Raw genomic sequence first — 6,061 nt, 5'->3', positions numbered from 1 at the left:
GTGGCACCCAGGATGGGGCTCGGTGCCCTCTGAGCATGAGTTTTTAACAAAGCTTACCTTTCACAGCATACCTCAACGTGCTTGGAACAGCGAGTCCATGAATGAACTTATCAACGACCTTGGAGGTGAGCTCGTAAGTATGTTTGTTCCTTCAGACAGCTGGGCTCTGACGGTTATGGCATGGATGAAGAAGCCGTCCACCATACCGAAGGTGATTGGTATTGAGATACCGGTGCAGGAACCGGAGTTGTACTATTTGTCGCCACCAAGATCGCCGCAAACCACGTTAGGGATGTACATGTATCCAGTGTTCGTGCATGTCGAAGAAGTGGTCAATCCATCAATCGAAGTCCTGCCGCCGCCGCTGGTGCCAGGGTCCGTCGACGACGTCCATTACAGGAGTCAACGTCAGACTTTCCCCGTGTTGGTCGGAACGATGGATGGCACAGGGCCTACTCCATCGCGCGGCGGAGGCCACTACTTCTTTGGGAGAAGAGGCAGGGCTAGCTGCCTGGATGTGCTCTAATTTGAGGTAACAACTGAATCTTGTCAGATTTAAAACAATAATGAAGCTGGCCAACTCGCATGGAAAAGGCTCCCCCGATTTCAGCCTTTGTTGGCCGTTTGATCAGGGTCAACGCGGTCTTTTTTTTGCTGCTGTCTGTTGGATCTGGCTGGAAAACGTGTGTTGTTATTTTGACTGCGCGGTGAAACGTGGACAGGGAATGACCTGTGGGCTCGGGCGATTTTCGATTGGTTGGGTGCCCGTTTTTAGGGTGCGCGAGCGGCCTCTTCTGCAGCGCCGCGTGCACGCGTCATGGACGCTGTGTCATTTCTGCTTCCCGCTAGCCCCTCCATTTCACCTGTTGTGCGGCTGCAAGTGGGCCTGCCTGTTATTTGGTCCCACAAGTTGGTCTCACTTTTGTGACTTTCTCGTGTGAGCTTTGTCTCCTACATCGCGTCGCGGGCCAAACGCGCGTGGGGACCGCTCCTCGCACTGCCCGCGGCGCGTAGGGATAGGACGATGTGTGTGTACCCGGCTTATGCACCCGCGTCTGTCCTATAATGATGACGGATGGGCCGGTGCTGCTCCTGGTCCCTTTCGTCAGTGGCACTGGCTGCACGTCTCATTGCGGTCGGGATTCGCCGATCCCACTGCCCGAGCGCCGCGCTCGTCCTGTGTAACGTGCAAAAGGGTCAAAACCGTGGCCGCCGCGCCAACCCTTCTCGTCAGGCCCGCGCCCCCTCCGCCTCGTCTCCTCCCTGCTCCCTCCTCTCCCACGTCGCCGCCCTCGAGCCCCCTCCACCTCGTCTCCTCCCTGCTCCCTCCTCTCCAACGCCGCTGCCCTCGATGCGCCGTCAGGGATGCCATCAGCCCGATCCTAGGAGAAGACCACTCCTAATCTTACTCGCCGCCGTTGATTGGATCGAGAGCGCCCACATGGCCTCGCCACCGCTGCCGCCTGGATTTGCTAGCCGCCGCATGGAGTCACCCTAGCCGCCGGGTGGAGTCGCCCTGGCCGCCGCCGAGAGTCAGCTCCACCATTACCCCCAGGAATCCAGTCCCGGCAAGGTAACTTCCTTCGAATCCCTGCTCTCCCTGGTCCTCCTGCCCTGCTTGCTGCATGTGTGTTGTGTGCGTTTGGCCACTCCTCGAGCAAGCTCAAGTTCGTCGACTTTTACAGGTACCATCTTCCTCCCTTCCGATCTTCAGATCTCCATATTTGGTGACTGCGGTGTTTTGATTTCGTTGGATTACTATCTGTATTTGGGGATTAGCTATGAATTGATGTTTTTACTTTGAGCATGGATAGTCGGCAGTACTGATTTAGGTCTTTTTGTAGAACAGAATGATTAGCTCGTCTATTTCTGGAGAACTGCACTATAGATGATATATTTATGAACGATCTTAACACTGAAAATGCAAAAATTACGGTATGGTCTAATGATAGTCGGTGGGTGTGACTTTTTTGCTGGCATTGTCCAGTGCAGTTTTTGGATTTCTACTGAGTTGTACAGTGTTTTGAGATTTGTTTTTGTGTTATGCCATCTGCAGGAAAATTCCCAGGGATTTGATTGACGGAGGCATCACTATTTGACGTTGGATTATCCATTTTTGCAACACTAGCAATGTTGTTTTTGTTTGGAATGGCCAGTTCTCAATTTCTATTCTGTTATCAACGATACTGTACTTCTTGTCAGGTTACATTATCTTACTTGGTTTCAGTCTATATGTAGCACAAAAATAGGTAACATGGTTATTTTCATGCTCGATTTGGTTTGTAGGTTACACTAAGGAACACCATCATAAGGAAAAGGGCATTGCACTGCATTGTTTATAATTGGCCTGTTACTATTCGGTCTGCTGTAGTACTTAATTGCTACACCACTTCAAGTTATGTAGTCTAAAATAACCCTTTCAAATGAACTTTTTTAATTGATATTCAGAGCATCAACATGGTGGACTAGATTATGAAATCAACTATGATCATGAGAACTTGAAGCTATTTGTTGACTAAATTGTCAATTGTTTTGCGTGAATTGAAACTGGCAGTGTGATGACATTACTGTAGATGCTTTGCTATATACATTTGCCTAATCCTATCTCTCTCTCTAATATGCTCTCTTTTGTGAAGATCCTTTGCAGATCAATTGGTGAGGCAGAATGCTAAGCATCGTTTCACATTCAGGTAAGGCTCTTTGTTTGCAACCACTGCTGCGCCCACTACACATGGGGTTTGATCTAAATGTATCAGTATGGCCTCTCTTTTCCAAATAGCTTTCCAAGATTGTACCCAAATGGGGCCTCTCTTCGTACATAATTGAATATGGGATTGAACCCATGGTCACATCATATTGTGAGACATGTCTGAAACGTCTAAGCTAGGAAATCAGGTTGATTTATCTGACTACTGAAAATGAGCTTCAGAATAACTAGAGAACTTATCCACTTCCAGCCAAATATCAATTATGATAAATCCACCATGTACCATGATCATTTGAATAGTCTTGCTTAAGTTTATGTTAGCTACATATTCTAAATGAATGTTCACTTGTGTTCAAATTTCAAGGAAGTGTGCTTCACGCTTCTGTTTCTGCAATATGTTTTAGAGTATATGATTTCATTTTCCTACTTTCCCAGTTATAAATATATTGGCATCAAAGTAGAGTTTCAGGTTTATGGTTCAATATATAATTGCAAAGTAGTTTATGGCTCAATATATCACTGCAGGTTCCTTACACCGTCAAATTTCAATGTTTTTGTATTTTTGTTGATTGAAGCATGTTCTTTGACTATAAAATAGCAGAGATTTATTTTCTTATCAATTCTAATCCCTTTTTGATGCATTGCAGGTTTGCTATCAAACTCTCAAAAAGGAAAAACAACTTTACTCTGTTTTTTGGAGAACCTTCCTGTAGAGTACCTTGACAGAGACAAATATGCGGTCAAGGATATATTCGATGGATTTTCACGCAAAATTTGGAGGATATTTTTGCAGGTTCGTTGCTTGCTTTATTGTTCTCTTACTTTCCGTTCTTCAAGACAATATCTTCCTAGCATTGCTCTATAAATTTAAATCCATATTTTTGTTCTTTGGATCATCATGGCGTACTCGTCCTGTATAATCCAAGAAAGGGCCTTCTTGTTTGCAGATAGTTTGGTGCTCTCATGGTTATTTTGTACTGATTTTCCTTCTGTTCATTACTTGGTAACCATCTACGGCAGCTCAGCTATTGTCCAGCTGCTGACCTTGGTGAGTGATTGATGGTGCATGTTTTTCTATTAGTTTCTCTCTATGCCAATGTCTGAATTTTATCTTGCCGTTTTGCATTTCTCCAGGCCTTTCAATCTCACTGTGATTCCCCGAGATGCGCTATTAGTAGGCATCCACTTTGTAATAAAAATTTGGCAGTCAACTTGAAACGGGTCATTTATCTAGCTACAGCAACCTTCCTTGCTTTTGCAAATAATACTGTATGGTTGACACTATAGTCTATACCTGCCAAATATTTACACGTTAGTATAGCCAGAAAGTTAGATGATCGTTCCATGTTGGTTAGGCGTGATAAATCAAATTTCTAGAGTAGCAGATGATTCGTGTCAGGTTTCTTTTAGAGATTGAAATATGTCTTGACTCTGAAATTAGTAGTACAGTGTCCAGTTCTCCATAGGTGAAAGCATACTATGCAAAACTGGACGGCCTTCTAAAGCTCTAAAACTACTATTTGTTGTGTAATCTGTATCCCTTTTTCATACTTTGTATATGCTTTCTACTTACTAGAAAAAAATGCGTGAGAACGATGGCCTAGAGGATGTGAATTGCACTCAAATATATGCAGGTTTCTTGCCAAACTAACTGCCACTATTGTATTTTAGGTGCTTCTTCTGTAACTTAGTGTATTTTGCTGGCTCGTCTCATTTCCTGGCGAACTTTTTAGTATGTACAACTGAATCATTGGAAGTTGTTTTCTACTATCTAGAGGTTTTATCCAAACTATTAGCTGCCGGATTTGCTTTTTTGAAATACACTAACCTGATAGACCAAGTGGACCAACACATTTCCATGGGATTTTAGAAAAATATATGTGAATTTGCATACATTTTCTAAATTTCTATCTTTTCTTATCCATGCTTCCCCATAGATATATAGCAGGCTCAACAAAAATATATGTCCGCTTATGTTCAAATTTCAAGGAAGTGTGCTTCACACTTCTCTTTCTGCAATATGTTTCAGAGTATATGATTTAATTTTCCTACTTTTCCAGTTAAAATACTGCGTACTTCATTCTTAGCTTTGCTTTAGGAAAAATAGGTATGTATGTTATCGAAAGCTCCATTTTTCACCATTATATAGATTATATAGTTTTGTGGTCGAAGGTAGGTTGTCACATATGGGATGTTGCTTGTGAAAGTTATATACAGCCATGAGTCCCTGACAAAATAATCGTAGCTCATATTATTAGGATCAGGGAACCTCGACCATTTTTCTGAAACATGTCGCAGCTCATGTTCCTACTTTCCCAGCTACAGTATGTACTTCATTCTTACCTTTGCTTTTGGAAGTTACATTGCTTTCTTTTCCCTCATAAACTTGCTAACGATATTGGCGAAGTAATCCCCACTTCAGATTTCCCATTGAATGAATAACTAATTTAGTTTGTTCAAAAATTGTAGGTCAAGAGCCATGAATAGGAGCAAGGCATCACACTCCAGCTCTGAGAAGAAAAGGATATGAAGACAAAGATATCAGTGTTCTGCTCCGAAACAAAAACATTTTGCGTGTAATAATGACCTGTAATTTACCACAATCTCTAAAACAGGCCTACCTACTTGCTTTTGTATTAGGAAGTATGACTCAGTCATATATATTTACATTCACGTTGTTTAGTTATGGTTTGTATGCATGAAAATACCGTTTTAAATGAGCCTGAAAATTCTTATTTTCAGTGAAATTGTATCTACCACTTTGTAAAGAACGAATGAAACACATTTCAAATAACTCTTTATTCTAAATTGACACCTTGTTCCATTAGACGTTATAATCATAAATGGGTACTAAAGAGTTTGAATTTGTAAAGTGGTTGCATCCGCTGTTTCAAGTCTGGACTGTTCCTCCGTGCTAAAACTTAATTTAATTTTCAAAACAATTCGTGTTTGAAATAGACATTGTGCTGTTTGGTGTAACGGTCCATTTGTGTAACCATGTATGCAGAGAAATCCTTAATAACAGGAAAGGAGATGCAAGCCCGACTCCAGATGGGCCACACAAACAAGTCTAAATATTATACAAACATGTTTTTTTTTCAAACTCAGATTTCTCATGGAGATAACGATATTTTTAACTTTAAAAAAATACTTCCTTAGTTGGTCTATGCATGTTATAAAAATATGATTTTTTTTTCAAACTCAGACTTCTCAGCGTGATAATCATATTTTCAATATAGCATGACTTAACAGATGGGCTTTCTATTACCAATATCAAATATGTTCTTGCAAAATGAAACTATTTTCATCGACAATATGGTTTTAGTGGGTCTCTGTGCCATTTGGCGCAACGAG

At 41.9% G+C, this 6,061-nt stretch overlaps 1 long non-coding RNA gene across 6 annotated transcripts; it reads left to right on the top strand.

The window, feature by feature from the left end:
* Positions 1 to 1,219: 1,219 nt before the first annotated feature.
* On the top strand, positions 1,220 to 5,482 carry LOC119270006. 6 transcript variants are annotated; one of them, XR_005133890.1, is made up of 6 exons: positions 1,220 to 1,685; positions 1,850 to 1,935; positions 2,057 to 2,690; positions 3,355 to 3,500; positions 3,655 to 3,755; positions 3,842 to 5,482. It is a non-coding gene; the product is annotated as an uncharacterized LOC119270006 (long non-coding RNA). The 6 variants fall into 6 exon arrangements; XR_005133891.1 differs by lacking the exon at positions 1,850 to 1,935; XR_005133887.1 differs by having other exon boundaries at positions 1,850 to 2,690.
* The last annotated feature ends 579 nt before the right edge of the window (positions 5,483 to 6,061 follow it).

Source organism: Triticum dicoccoides, chromosome 1A (assembly GCF_002162155.2).
Source record: "Triticum dicoccoides isolate Atlit2015 ecotype Zavitan chromosome 1A, WEW_v2.0, whole genome shotgun sequence".
NCBI lineage: Eukaryota > Viridiplantae > Streptophyta > Magnoliopsida > Poales > Poaceae > Triticum > Triticum dicoccoides.
Note: the sequence above shows the minus strand (reverse complement) of the source record. Positions and strands in the feature narration are given on the sequence as shown.